We start from the raw sequence: 16,395 nt of genomic DNA, 5'->3' as shown, positions 1-16,395 counted from the left end.
ACACACACACACACACACACACACACACACACACACACACACACACACACACACACACACACACATCAGGTAGAAAAAAAACAACAACCCAGCTTTTCCAGATATCGCCCACCATCCCCATTGTCACACAGAGACCTTTCTCATTAATGAAAAGCTATTGTTCATAGAGTGCCAGATCAGGCCCTAGGGCACACACACGCACGCGCACACACACACACACACACACACACACACACACACACACACACACACACACACACACACACACACACACACACACACACACACACACACACACACACACACACACACTCACACACCCACACTCACACACTTTGTGACCAAACCCTGCAGCAGCACCGTGGATAAGGGGCATTACTGTAAAGTAGCAGGTGCCTGTCCATGGCTGCAGTGTTCGGGCTGATTTGATGGTAATCTTTAATCTGTGAGGCTTTGATGCTGCCGCCGAGCTTATCAGCCAGGTTTGTTTTGCCAGGTTGGAGCGCTGGTTCTAACTGGATGACAACATTGTAAGATTAACCTTTGGTGGGTTTTCAGCGCAGCTTTTTATATATTTTCTTTTGTGTTATGTCTTGTGTCTTTATTCGTGCACTAAATGGTTTCATGGAGTTGTGTGTCTGATTAGAGGAATTGAATTGTTTAAGTTTGTGGGGGTTTCCAGCTTCAGGGGAACAGTTAATGTTTTCTCATTCAAGCTGGACATGCGGCTTAAAAGCATGTTTGGTTGGATTTGGACCTTTCTTGTGCTGTTTGTTTTTTGTTTTAAGTACAGGAAACCCAGTCTCTGCTGCTAACTGAGACCTAAACACTGCGGCAGACTGCCTCCTATACATTATACATGAGAGAGCATTGTTGATTTGATTTGTTCTTCAGGTATTCCGCCACCCCCTCCATCTATCTTTATCCCTCACTATAATCTGAACGTTCTGGGGCTTTGTGCATTCGCTATAAGGATGTTTTTAATCCACATTTGTTGGTGAATCCACCGTGTTTCCCGTGTGCTGGCTGGAAATGCAGCAGACAGTGGCGCTTGTGGTGGTGACATGTGCAGCTAACACGGCGCCAACTGCTTTTATTGGACAATAATGGGAGGCTGCCATGGATGACTTACAGGGACACGCCTGCAACCTTCCATATGGACGTTTTTTTTTTATTTGAGCACAAGACGCTTGGTGCGCAGCTTTTGCTGTAACGCATGTGAACCACTGTATGATGTATTTTCTGGCCTCTGAGGCTTCTCACGGTAACACCTATGACTGGGAGTGGGTGCGCCTGTTTGGTGTATGATTGATTGAGCCTCATAGTGGAAGATTTTTTAAAGCATACATCATAGGTGAGCACTATGGAGCATCAGCGGTAATGCATTTGTTAGCTCCTTTTTCATGCTGTCATGCACATTCACTTTAGTTTTTTTAGCACGTCTGTGTCACACCTTGTACGCCTGCATGATGCTCATAAAGCCACATTTTTGTATAACTTGGACCTACAAATGATATTATGACATGAATCCTGTTCCACCATCGGGTCAGGACTTCAGGTTAGTGCTGTGTCATGAACCCTTTTAGAGTCGGCCATAGCAGAAGTCAGGCCTCATCAGCTCATTTCTCGGTCTTGGGATGAGGTGAGTAATCAGTTAACACTGTTAGTTTATCCGATTAACCTGACACGCATCTCCATGGCCTTTCAGCTCTGTTCAATTAAGTTAACATAAACACTGTACCAATGTTGCACTGTAAGTTACACACTGTGCATATGGGACATTGTTTCAGCAAGCAAGTCAACAAACCTTTAACTGTTTTAAACATTAGAGGCCAAACACAGCAGGCTGAGTTCAGTCTTCTAATGCATTTCATTACATACTTACATTTGTATGTAAATACAATATTTTACATTTGTAAAATAATTGGATGGTGGGATGTAAGGTTTCTTCATTCCTTGAGTAAAACATTTACATAGTCTTGTACCTTTGCCTTTTCTCCGTTTTACATTTTTTTTTGTGCCTAAGTAATTGTTTTACAGTCACAAGTATTTGTGTAGTTAGTTGGCTGGGTTCCAGGATAAAAAATATTGATACAAGGATTTTCTGAAATGAGGATTTGAATGTAGAAATGTACTTTAACCAGAGCAACCGAAAAAGAGGACAGTCACAGCTCCATCTCATAATGGAAAGAACAAATTCACTCATGATTACATAACACAAAAAACACACATGCAAACTCCTAATACCTGATATATAATAGGCATATGGACATTTGCACAATATGTTCTTCTTTTTTTGGGAGGGTGGAGGAAATAGGTGACAAAAGTTGTCATACACTAAATCAACCAGTGGTCATTATTCACTCCTTTCAGAAAAATAATCATTTTGTGAATAAATAAGTAACTTGCTTTGTGTAGACCAGTTTTATGCTGCTGTTTTTTTTCCGTCTCACCTGTGTGTCACTGGCTGTTTTTCTGCGAGTCACACTCTGTCTGGCATAATTCACAGCCGAAGTAGCTTCCTCTGACACTAGTCACCATCCTGTCTCTCTGTCAGGTACTGGAAGTGTTGTGTCAGCTCTGTGATAGACTGAACTTCCTCCTTCCTTCTCCTCAGATAAAACTTCCCCTTGCCTGCAGGGGCTCACGGTGAGAAAAAATGTGGAAACTCAATGCAATTTGTCTGCGGTGGGAAACTGGGAGATATAAGAAGGCGGTTTGGAGTAATTATGTAGTGATAAATGGAAAATCTGGCTAATTTTACAAGGAAAAAACACCAGTTCTTCTTCTCTGCGAGTACGTCTTGTTCCTCTGGAGAGCTTGTTTCTCTCTGTTCTCCACTTTCTCTCTCCCTTATTCTGTCGATGTCCAGTTGGAGCACCTGGGAGGAAGCAGCTGTAGGTGGTGATTACAGTTCAGAGACTCCAAAATAACCTCTCCTCCTCCCCTCCTGCCCTCTCCCTGTGTTCTCTCCTGCTCGGCCGCCCTCTCCCAGCCTTCTTCTCTCTGAATCACCCCGTTATGCAAATAAGAAGTCCAGGCGTTTAGAAATGAGAACAGGAGAGCGATAAAAGAGCTCAATTTCTCTATATTGCCTCCATTATTTGCTCTATCTGTGTTTCTGTGTGTGTGTGTGTGTGTGTGTGTGTGTGTGTGTGTGTGTGTGTGTGTGTGTGTGTGTCTGTAAAGCCATGTAAATAAAGTGACTGATACATACCGCCCGGCTCATCAATATGAGGGACGGTGGGCTCAACTCACACAGATGAACGCAGGATGAATAATGTTAGCTGAGCTTCGCAGCATACTACCACCCCTCTCTACACCCACCTCCAGTTTGTGTGCGTGTTATTGTGTGTGTGCATGTGTTTACCGGGCTAAGGCTCCCATCAATCACACGCCCAGGACCTTTCAGTATGCTGCACACACACTACGCCGACACATACACACTCCTGGTGAGTTTATTAAAAGCCAGAGTGTTATCACTGATCTGTCTGACAACAGCTGCACACCGGCGCAAACAAACACACACATCATCAACACAAGTCCCACTCATGTTGCTGCTGTGACAAGAAGAGCCAGTACGCAGACAGGACTGTCTTTATTTTGCTCTTCCTCTCGGCTACAGAGCGCATCACCACAGCGGAACAGGAAGGCCAGTGTTCAGGGTCACGCTCTGCCCTGTGGAATTCCCCCCGAACCACAGGGAGCTCACACAGCTCTGTTTGACCCAGTTCAACCACCGTACTGTCAGGGAAACAAAGAGCGAGCTCCTCTATCCATGCTGGTCTGTACGTCTGTGGGAAGTTTTTTTTTTTTTAATTCAATATTTATGACAAGATATGCACGAGAACTGTGATTTGGCTGGTTGTAATATGGGCTATATAGGGCTGCAGGGTATCCTTGGTGAAACCCCGCCTATGTGCCCTTGAGCAACTTTTTGAAATTCTGTGAATCTGTCCTTCTTGGAAGAAGACATCAAAAAGGGAACATTTTTCAATAGGGAGGGGGTTTTAGATCATGAAATAACCTAGATAGAAATAAATGATCACAAGTAAAAGTCTCAGGATGTCCTCTAAACTGTCCCATTAATCAAGTAATGAAGGTTGAACATCATGTGTCATTGTAAATGATGCTGGACTAACAATTTGGCAAACTGTGAACTTCTCAAGAAGGTAACATTATGTGCATTGTTTTCAAGAGTTTTGGTGGTAATGAAATCTCCCTAGAGGTCTCCGTCCTTTTCAGAACGGACTGAAATATGATCAACAAAAACAATATAAAAAGCGTGAATTGAACATGTCAGCTGTTTTACCCTCAACCCCATAACTAACTCAAGTCAGAAACATCCATAATCTTTACATTGTAGGTTTTGCCCCCCTGGACAGATGTGTTGTCAGATTGGCATCTGTTTCTACTAGCAGATACTTGGCATTAAAAAGAGAGAGGAGGCTTTATCCCAGAACACATCTGGCTGTTCCCCGCTGAATGACTTCACATTACGAGTGACATCACATGGGATAGTCCCGAGCGCCCGGTCCAGTGATTGCAGAGTGCTTGGGTAATCGAGGACCCACCCTGTTGGCTTTCACATACAAGAAACCCTGGTCTGGCCTCCATCTTTCAGCCTCGGGGAGCAGCAAGCAGCATCTGACCAGAACAAAAAGAACATGACTAAGCGGAATAGAGGACAGGACAGATGTTTGTTGCTTGTGTAAGATCAGAAAGGAGTGTTTGGCTTGTTGTCGTATTTGTCGAACCTCTCTAACACAATCAATAGATTCAGCATTGAACTGTGGCTGACTCACTTGTGTTCTGTTCCACATTCAAAAGCAACAGTTGATTCCTCTCCTGTTTACAGTGATGAAAAACACTAAGCCTGATGATATAAGAGAGCACACACAGTGTTGACTCACTGTAGACCCATTACCATGATGGTAGAGGGGAGTGAGAGATCTGCACCCATCGATCGTCCGTAGCTGGACTGTCGATACTCGCCTTCGAATTCTGACACAGCGGACTAATGGTCTCCCGGGCCGGTGGCAACCAGACACACGCCCACGCACCATCCCAGCACCTCGGGGTGTAGTGCACAAAAGGCGGTCCATCAATACATCAATACATGATGACCTGCGTTACCTGCTGCCTCAGCCATTTCACCAATCAGCACTGTGTTGAGAGGGTGCATTAACAACGCCGCTGTGCACTCAGCTTGTGATTTTTCATCCAACCACCCCTGTTCTGCAAATCATTCGTGTGTTTTAGTCATTGCAGGTACAGTTATGGTCAAGAGAGACAGTCTGAAGCTGGGAGAGCCGGCACTGTGGACTCAATTTAACCCCCTTATTCTCACTTTGGGTGATGTCTTGCAACTTTGGGCAAGACGTAATTTCACAAACAAAGATGTTCCTGTATGAACTTCCCCCATTGCGATCCTGGGCCAGCATTACGATTGTCCAGTTGCAGCTCTCTGATGTCATCACTGTGATGCTGCTTTGAAAAATTCCTTTTGTGTTTTGCAGTTTAATTGGATGAAAAAATTCCTGAACAATATTTTTCATTTCATGTCTTTGAGTCCTTAATGTTTCATTGTTATGGCCCAGAACCTTCCCAGTACTAGTAGCCACAGCAGGACAACCTCCTGGATCAACATAAACCATCCAAAATCAACATAGCCATGATGGTAATTGATTAAAAGGATGAATTATCAAGTATAAACCATGCAATGATGGTCCTTGATGAGGAATCTGTATAGTCTAAAACCTACAGAGCTTTGGCTTTATGGCTTTGATGGTACTTGGTATGGTACTTGGTATGGCACTTGATCAACAACAACAAAAAGTAACCAGGGTCAAGAGGACAAAAAAGTTGTTCCTGAAACAGATGTACTGTAGAGGTGTTTTAGCACTTTGTAATATTTAGGTGATGCCCCCCCCCCCCCTCTGTTAGGTTTGGTTTACACACTGTGATGCTTTGCACTCTTTGTGTGTGACTTTGATCCATGAATAAATCCTACTTAGTAAATTCACATTATGCCTCAACATGTAAACACACACATGTACCCACTCCTCCACGCCTAGTTTAGCAAGACAGATTTTTCGTGTGTGTCCATCCGACAGGCCGTCTGTAGTCCACCCTCATGGTCATTTAACAGCAGGGTAATGGTGTGAGCAGCATTGCTTGACTGCTCCTCAGCCCAGCTCGCCCTGGAGGCTGGTGATGTGGGGAGAGGAGGGGGGGGGGGGGGGGGGCTAACCCTTCCTGATCACACGGGGAAAAGCCACTTTGCCTGCGGAGAAAGGAAAGGATGTAAAAGTGGGGGGTGGTGTTGGTGGAGGACTGAGGTGACAAAAGAGCTTTTGTGGATGTAAGTTTACGGCGTTAACCCCTTTCTCTCCCTGCTTCACATGAATAACAAGAAGCCACTGTGACAACTGAGCGATAGCCCGGGGCGGCGTGTTTGATTATGTGTGTGTCAGGGGTTCACCGCGACGTTTGGCCTCGGGTGTCTTGTGACAGAGTTGACATTCTGGAGAAATGAGAGCGTAGTCAGCTGTTGTTGAAATGCCACAAAGAGGTGGATTTTTGACAAAAAAATGAAGCACTCTCGCTGCACTTTTCCCCGTTAGTGTCAGAATTAGTGAAGCCACAGTAGGTTGTCAACATGGATCTCGGACAGGGCTTCACTGAGGTGTGCTGACCTGCTGATTGCTGTAACAGTGGGGACATGGGCATGGTGGTAAAATTAGCTGCAACCAATACATAAAAAAGTAGTTCTGTGTTATTTCTGCACTTCCACCTGCCTGTGAAAGTGTGTACCAGTGTGTGTAAATGTGTGCGTGTTGACCTGCAGCCTGTCCACTCGCCGAGACACCAGTCAGACAGAGACACAGCGTCAACCACTGACCTTTACACTGGCAAACACAGAATGCACTCACACCAACATAAAACATTTTATTCAGTTTCATGATTGAAACCAATTCCTTGTTTTCTCTCATTTTTATTTTCCTATTAACCTGTTTTTTCTTCTTTCATTTCAACCTTGTATGTCTCCTTTTTAGCCGTCTCCGTCTCCCCTCCTCCCCTGTGCTCCTTCCGTCTTTCTTTCTCGCTGACACTTTGTGACACTCCCTCCCTTGGGCAGACATCAGTAAAGATGAGCATCGTTTGTGACAGGCCAGCTTTGTCTTTTTAAGCCATTAGCAGTTCCTCTCCTCCCACCTCACCATCATTCCCCTCTGTTCACCTTTTTTTTCTGCCCTCTTTGTTTGTGTTTGTGCGCTCACATCTCTCCCTGCTTACTGGTAATCTTTGAATTAGTCCACTTAACAAACACAGCAGCCGCTTCGAGAAAGAAATGACAGGTGTAAATATGTGACCGCTCTTATGACGTTATCTTTTTACGGAGATCTTGTGGTAAATTTACTAAGGTGCGCTTACAGGTAAGAGATTGAGATTTGGAGGATTGTTTTGCAGCGCTCCTCCCCCCCCGTCTCCCTCCCTCTTTATAGGCCCGTGTAATTCTCCCTGCTCTGTACTCCCCCACAGTAAACTGTCAAGCCTAATACAGGCAGGAATGTCCAGTCACCTGCTCCTAAAATGCAACAGCCCTGTGCTACACTAACCTAATATAGACCTGCACCACACATGCAGGTCTGGATAACACCGTTGTTGCTCATTGCATATATTTAAACACACACACACCTCGACGTGCTTCAGCTCAGCTGTTAGGCCGTAGTCCTCTGGTGAAGAAACTTAAATCACACCAAAAGTACAAAAGTCTTTTTATTCATATTTAGTTTTATAAAACTATACAGATTGCTGAGTATATATGATTTCAATAACAGTTTATATTAATGTTAATTACCATTAACTAGTTGCTCATGCATTTTAATATCATATTTGTTTTTTTTGGCATTATAGAGCAATTGTTAAGTGACTAACTATGAATAGCCAAAGCCGTCAACTATTCAGTCATTTATTAAAGTTTTCTTTAAATAACTCCCTAAATGTTCAGTATATAGTGCTGCAGCAATGAATTAGCATGTTAGCACTTCTGGTCAAATCGAGTTTTCAGTTATTATGACCAAATCAGGTAAAGGTCAAGAAGTGCTCCACTTGTGAGTTTTTTTCATGAAGATTATCTTGATGAACAACAAGTGTAAACATTTTTTTCAACCACAGAGCCCAGCGAGAATAAAAAAAAACGGCTTTTTGACGATAAACGACGATCACACTCTGGATACTTCTATGTATTTTGCAGCATTAATGAATGAGTGGATGATTTTCACATGCGTGGGCTCGATCAGTTTCTGCTGACCCGTGCATGTTGCTGACATCATTGCTGAAGTGATCAAAAAGAGGCAACGAGTTTGATTCAACTGATGTACCAGGCTAGATAAGCCTTTTTGGCAAGTTGATTTAATCATATTTTTTTACAAAGTCTCCACTCAAAGTGTCAACCCATGGGTACAACATGGCAATTTTTGAAACTAGAGGAGAACCATTATGCCTCTGCTCTGCTTTTCTAAACCTATCAGAGTGGAACTGCAGCATGAGTGGATCTGACATGAAGGTGACAGGGACATTTCATTTTGTCCCTCTGACACCGCAATGAGGTTTGACAGATGCTAACGCAACATTAGCCACATTAGGGTTTGTGAGTTTCCTTGCTGGTATTACAGAGCTTTTTTGTACTTAACTTGAGGCAGCCGCTGACAGAAGGGAAACAAATGTTTATCCAGGTGTGTGTGCTGATGGTTTCCTGTGCCGGCTAAACATTTGTGTTTCTGTTTCTATATTTGAGGTGATTTCCAGGGCAGTCACCATTTCATGATATCAAGTCCAGGTAAAACTGTAGTTATTCATTGTTTTATAAGGCTTTTGGTGGCATTGACTGAGACAAATGAGGGTTTAAAGGTATCCGATCAAACAAAATTAAAAAAGCATAAAAAGGGAATAAGGGTTAAATGTAGGGCAGAAGGAAGGTTGTTGTTAGAAGCGTGACTGAAGATTTTCTGAGTTTACCAGAATCTACAGCAGATGTTTCCTCTTTTTTTTTTTTTTCTTTACTCCCCCCTGCTCGTGCACGTTCTACATCACTGCTCTCGATGTCACCTGGCGTATCGCTGGACTGGTCGACTTGGTGAGAATTCTCTCACCATAGACCTGCTGAGTGTCGGAGAACTGGAGCAGGCCTGATTAACGACTGGGGGAGAAGTAGATACTGTAAGTGGGTGGCATAGAGTTTATAGGTTCATGCATGTTTGTGGGAGTTTAATGGTGTGATATGACTTTACCTGCTTATAGAAGTAGAAATGACAAGTGGATTTTAAAAAGCTGATTGAAACATTCTCAAGTTAGAAGAGGACTTTGTCGTGGCACTGAACTGAAAAAGGAAACCTATAGTCATAGCTTTGTATTAAACAGCCAAATCCGATTTGACTGGCAAACTTCTAAGTTAGGCCCAGCCTTGGTGTTAATTGTTTAATACTTCATAACGGCCTTTTGTTATTGATATCCAGCCACAATCATGTGATCAACCACAATGACTAAAATCCCTCTACATACCAGGCATGACTTTTAAACAGCTTAACATATAAAACACACTCGCACACAAACACACACTCTACACTCTCACTTAGGTGTACCGCTGTTATTACCTTGGATGGGGCTGTGTCACCTCCAACATAAACATAGGGTATGAGACAAGTGTAAACTTGGTGGCCCGGGAATAGCCGTGGATGTGCGTGTGAGTGGTGTGATCACACCCTCCGGTCCCCAGCGGCTCACCTGGCCTTATTTAGAAGAGCTGAGAGGAGCCAGAATCAGCAGCTCTCAGAGGATGCTGCTCGCTGCACTAGAATGTGTGGCTCATCACGGCGCTCATTAGCCCCGGAGAGAAATAACATCGTCCACTGCTGCGGTTCGTAGCCAGAAAAGTCTGTGACTTCCCCTGAGTAGAAACGGAGTCTATTATCCGGGTGTCATTTAGGCACAACAGCACTATTAGGACTAACCCTGAGTAATAAAAGCACGAGGCAGGCAAAGCACATAATAGGTGAGGATTAGTCATTTCATTTTTTTTGAAAAGCATTCCACACTCTCAGAGGCACAGTCAAATCTTTTGCTTTTTTTTTTTGCTTTTTTTTTTTTTTTTGCTTTTCCTCCTTAACACCCCCTGACTTCCTTTACACTTCACAGTGTCATCATGCAGATTAAGAGAACAATCGCCTCCATTAGCATTAGTGTTATCATGGAAAGTGCTCATCTGATGGGAGATGAGTGACCCGCGGAGGCCCATTAGCTCACATGCTAAAACCTCGATCGGCATCATTAGGAAGTCAAGAGCCCATTGTCTTCTAGCTCACCTCTGAAATGATTCCTGTGAAGAGCTCTGCTCCACAGGTTGTCATAGGTTCACACTTTGATGCACCAATCTGTGTAAAAGCCATGTCTTACACATTGTTATATTATCTTCAGAGACCCAACATTAATCCATCATGAGCACTAAGCAACATTTAACGAAGTCACAGTGGCAAGAAAAAACTTCATGAGGCAGCAGACTTAGGCAAAACCAGACTCATGATAAACAGCCATCTGTCTGTGCTGTGCTTGAGACTTGTTTCCTGAGTCTATCAATGGAACATAAGCATCTCAACATTTCTGGCATAACTGCATCAAAAGTGACTCATTCTCAGAAATACTCACTCTATTTCTACTTCATGTCCATACTTCTTCTTTTTTTGCCCTCTCAGCCTGATTTACAGCAGTGACTAACAGACATTTGATGTTGATGGGGGAGTTTTTGGAGATTGTTTTGCTGTGTATCCATGGAGACACTGTCCAGGATATGACTGGTCCTCAATGTGACTGGCCCTCTCTGGTATGGCTGGCAGGCGCTTGTGTTGGGAGAGACTTGGCATTAGCTCCCAGACAAGTCTAAACTTGTTAGGGAACAGTCTCTTGGGACCCCTAGTGCCCTCTCCAGCTAACTGACTGTGTGAAGTGGACACTGTTATATGTCCACAGTTATATTTCTTAACGGCCTGACCTAAAAGGCGTACACGTTTGAAGCAGCCTGTGAACACACTGCAAGCATGAAAAATCCCCAATTCTTTTGTTTTGTTATCGCCGCTCGAGTTGACCTTCCTGACTCTGTGGGAGGAAGGCTGTTGTTTCAACAAAACCAGCGACGTTTACCTCAGTGCTGAATGAGGCGCCTCACCTTGAGACGGCATACTTGAGGTTTTGAATGGCATGGCTTTGTTTTACTTTGGTTCGAGCTGGGTTTTTTTGTAGTGGTTGGCTTCCCTGAGAAAATGGCAATGCAGAGCCACAAGGGCAGACTGTGTGACGGCAGGGTCTGTAACTCTTTGAGGATGCCTGTGGTAGTTCCTCCGCCGCCTGCCTGGCCCTGAGCTCAGAAAGAGATAAGTGGCGAACCTCAATGAGGGAGCCTGAACTTAGGCTAAATATAGAGCCAGAAGAGAGGTAGAAGGGCAGACAAATAGTTGCTGCTACTCTCGGTGAGTCAATGTGTCTAATCAGAAGCAGAACAACAGCAGACCTCAGAATATGTGTCACTCATTTGACTGAAATGAGTTGCAGGGAGAGAGCACACCCTTTGATCTGTCTCTTTAAGAGTCAAACTCAGAGAAAAGTGTTTTGGTTGGACATTCCTTACATACCTCCTACACCTTCTGGTATGGGGCTGTCGACCTGCACACAAGACGTATACCTTTGGTTCCCTACAGATGTCCTTATAGGTAACGAATCAAGATGAAAGCTCACTTGTGAAAGTAATGTGTTTGTTCACTGGCTATATATGTTTCTCTGTTGTTCTCATCTAAAGCTCAGCTATTAAACCAGTCACTCCTTGAGGGCCTCACAGAAACCGATAGCTCACTCCCACAGAGGCTGAGGTGCTGCCATACTGGTTCACCTCTGTGTATGGAAGCAACAAACTGAAACATCTGCTGGAGCACAAGTAGACTTCTAATGTGCAGCTCGACTCTTATCTGTATGTGTCTGGTCTCAGGTATATCAGTACCAACATTTATTTTTCTAATATGCACAAATAATCAAACTTTTACCACAGGAAAATAATGCTGAAAACAGTGCATGGGGTGATTTAGAAATGGTGTCCTCAGATTCTTTAATGGCAAGCTCTGACTGCATGCACTCTGTGGACTGCCTGCAGCACATGTAGCCGAGGAGAAATTAGCCGACAACATACTTAGTCGATAATAAATAAAGTAATTAATTTTAGACAAAATAAAATCTGAATACCTCTGCATAGTCATGTTAGTGCAAAATTGGTTCACTATCAATATAGAAATAGTCTATTTTAACTCTAGCTCAACCATTCATGAGATCAGCTGTCATATCAGTAATGTGTCTGTTTTTCAGCTGTAAAATCACACAAGTACGGCAGCGTATTGCATTCATATCAAATAAAAGAATCTGCCTTTTTTCTAAATTGACAAGATTTGGTACCTACGCTCAGGTGATCCCCCTTCAATGGTTTAGTGCTGGGCTTGTTTTGGGAGTAACCCTACGTTCATCCATTCCTCTGCCAGTAATTGATACAGCCTGGCAGGTGTCATAACAAAACAGCCCCCATCTCCAGCAGGAGCACGTCACTGTGGCTGACATGTACTGTCTGCCACTGTCTTTCAATAGACTCAAGAGAACTTTGCAAACAGGAAAAAGAGCGACGAGTGATGGTTTTTTGGGGCGAAGACATTTTCAGTCATTTGATAAGTTATTACTGTGGAACGGAGGGAGACAGCAGCTCCAAAATAAGTTTCTCTCTGAGCCATCGCCAACAGTTTCTAGAAGGTTGCAGCACTTGGACATGATGAAAATACTGAAATGTTGTTTTTGGATAAAAACATTCACTGAAAAAATGATCTGATTTAAATTAACAAGGGACACAGTAGCATGAGCAAAATGCTTCAGAATCACCCACGGCTTCTTTGCATTGTGTAGAATCTTTAGTTTATGATCTAGGCTAGGCTTGCACGATATGATATCACAATCGCAATGGACGCACAGCCATAATCTACGCTCATTTTTACAACAGAAATAATGACTTCAATTTTTGTTCTTATTTTGACACCATTTCTTGGTTTATCACCAAACGCTTCATATGCTTTAAGTACCTTCAACCAATAGATATACAAGTTATTTTAGCTCTGCTCTCTCTTTTTATTCAGACCCATCAACAGGATTATTATTTCTTCTCTTTTAGCCACTGCGGGTCGTTGCTCCTGCTTGTGTACACTGTTTTACTTACTGTCTCCCTTCAGTTACATAATGATGTCATCAACAAATGTACAAAGTCATGAGGCAACAACACTAGACAAAGTTACCTTCTGCAAAATAATCTTGGTGTAATTAACACATCTGATGTTGACAACACTGAGCTTGCATTGATTGTGTCCTATTACCCAGATCTGAAGACAGTCTCTGTGTGGGAGGGGATTTGTAAAGGTGTGATCTATGGCCCGAACGTAAATCCACAGCCGCGGGTTCAGGCTCTTATTTTCTCAGGTGTTCGACTCTCTGCAACCTATGGAGGAGAGCTAACTTTCAGAAGTAGGCTTTTCACCTCCTCCACCTACCCATGCTCTGCCTCTCAGCTGCGTAGGAGTCTTCCTCCTGTTGTGTGCTAGCATGCTAGCGCTAATGAGGCCAGCTGTCCAAACGCTCAGCCGGTCAGCCAGAAGGGACCGCAGCCTTTGTTGATGCTAGGTGTTACATCTCCTGTTGGAACACACAGTTTTGTTTCAACAACGCCAACCATTTGGCACACAAAGACCAAGCTTTGCTCCCCCCCCCCCCCCTCCACAACCCAACACCACGACCACGGATCCTATACTCTCTTTCTCTATCCGACCTTTGCTCTACTTCGAAGCTCCAACTTTTATTGTCCTGCTGACGGTTGCCACCTCCCGTCTGTGCACACCAGCGCATTGATTTTTTCTTTTCTCTCTACAGCTTTATATTTGATCATTTTCTCTTGATACTGTTGGGATAGAGTGTTGCCTTTGTAATCGCTGACCTCAGCTCCACACCTGAGTGGCTGTGGCCCCAAACAGCCTCTAAAACGCATCCTAAAGCACCCTCTGTTTCACAATGAAGTGTTGCGACCGGTTCGGGCTCCTGAATGGACAATACATCACCTGGCAGAGTCCCTGTGACAGGAGAAATAGTTGGGGAAAGAAAAGAGAGGAGGAGCATGGACACACTGGTTTATACAGTCTCACAATGCTTTATAAATCTAATTAATTAACCGTTTAATTTGAGTGACGGCCCAAGCTTGTGGCTCCCAGGTCGGCAACGATTCTTTTGGCCACTGTTTAGATAATCTACTAAAGATGTGCTTCACCCATGAGTGAGCTAAATGTAGAACTTGGAAACCACAACAGTCACATCATGTTTAAGAATAAAACAGATAATATTATTGAGTCTGAGAAAAAAAAAAAAAAAAGTTTGAGAATGAAAAAGCTCTCCTGATGATCCTCGATAGGATTTTGCAGCTGCGGCACAGCGGTGATGACCCACCGAACGGCTCGCCGAATAACAGCGCTTTGCCCTCCTCCTCCTCCTCCTCCTCTTCCCCCACACCTCCGCCCCCCCCCCCCCCTCCCCCTCAGCAGCCTGAACCCTGCTGCTCGTCTACCGAGTTTGTGTGAATACCCACCAGTTGTAATGACCCGCGCGATGAAGAGAGAGTGAGAAACAATTCTCATTGATTGAAACGGAGGATCATGATTCTCACAGATACGCCTCCTGAGCAGCCACTTCAGAAAGAGGTGGGCGAGTGGGGCTTGGGTGAGGGAAGAAAGAGAGAAAGAACAGCTCAGGTGCTTTGTACTGGCAGTGCATATTCAGAGAGTGTATGTGTGTGCGAGGTGGGATAAAGTAGTTGGAGAGGTAGTTTTCAGCGTTGCAGCCCGGGCCCTCTGCTGACTGGGCTGCTCTCACTGGAGAATTGATTTGGCCTCTGCGAGGATCTGTAGCTCTCTCAGTGGAACAGAGGGATGGAGGAGGGGGGGGGGGGGATGAAAAGGAGAGTGGGTGGAAGTAACACAGGTGGGATTGAGAGATGGAGGAACTGGGTGGGAAATGAAAAGAAGACACACAGACAACACACACAAACACACACACACACACACACACACACACACACACACACACACACACACACACACACACACACACACACACACACACACACACACACACACACACACGCATACACGAAGCGGACGGTCAGTCAGGAAAATTTACTCCCTGTAATAACCCTCTCTGCAGGCCGCTGTCTCTGTGTCTCCTGGCTCCTTCAGCCCGTAACACGACTGACCGGGTCACACCGACTCCCACATAGTGCACACACACACACACACACAAAAACACACATACACACACACCACTCCAGCCTGCACTCTAATGATCTCACACGCTGGTACTGGATGTGTGATTTTTCACTGTGTTCTCTGCAAGGCACAGCCGGTTGTTCCTGAGTTTGTTTTTACTGTTGATTCAGATTTCTCTCAGATTTTTTCATTTGCATACTTTATACATACGGCAACAGAGGTATCAACATTGTTTTTTGATTTTATGTGGCAGGTGCGAAAAATAATCTGGGGATCAATTTTCTAATTTCCTCACCGGTGTTTGAGACATCAGAACCAGTGTAAAAAGAAATCTAGAAAGAATGTCTGTAAGATGGTTGTATCAGCGATAGAGCCAGATATAAACTCTTCCTTTGAGCAAGACCAAACACCACAGCTTCAACAACATCTGTGGAGCTCTATGAAAATGCAACTGTGGCCTACATCTAGTGTTCAAGTGGGAGCTTACATTGAAAATGTGAATGCTTTCAAACATAAGTAAAACCTTTAATAGGTGTGCCGTATCCCCTAGTGGTCAACACAAATATTACAATATCAACAATGAAAAAGTCACTTAAAAATGAGTCTGGCAAATAAAACCTGATTAAAACTTATCTTTCACCTGTTTTCAAAGATGAATAAAAATAATAGTGTATTGAGAATTGTATTTATTTATAAATGTTCTTTTTTTTTTTTACATTTTAACCAATGAAAATGATCTAATAAATCAATTTCTATCTCTGTTAGGAAAAAAAAGATTAAGGATGAAGTGACAGGAAAATGATAATCATTTAGATCTGACTTAATGAATCATAATAATTGTATTCTTACTTGCCTCTCTGGCACACCAAGTCTATTGGTTCTGCTGTGTATAAGTTCTGCTGTGGTCTATTTAATTGGTGCAAACACCTCCTCACCCTATCCGTCTCCTTCTTTAACCTCTCTCTCTTTAATAGTTTTGACATTTAAATGACATTGTACACATATTAAACCT

General features: G+C 43.7%; 1 protein-coding gene across 2 annotated transcripts in view; it reads left to right on the top strand.

Annotated features, from left to right (window-relative positions):
- Window positions 1-16,395, top strand: part of zeb1b (zinc finger E-box binding homeobox 1b) — a 57,073-nt gene that overhangs the window by 22,249 nt on the left and 18,429 nt on the right. The gene's annotated exons all lie outside the window — the stretch shown is intronic.

The sequence above is a fragment of the Labrus bergylta genome, chromosome 20, assembly GCF_963930695.1.
Source record: "Labrus bergylta chromosome 20, fLabBer1.1, whole genome shotgun sequence".
Lineage (NCBI taxonomy): Eukaryota > Metazoa > Chordata > Actinopteri > Labriformes > Labridae > Labrus > Labrus bergylta.
Note: the sequence above shows the minus strand (reverse complement) of the source record. Positions and strands in the feature narration are given on the sequence as shown.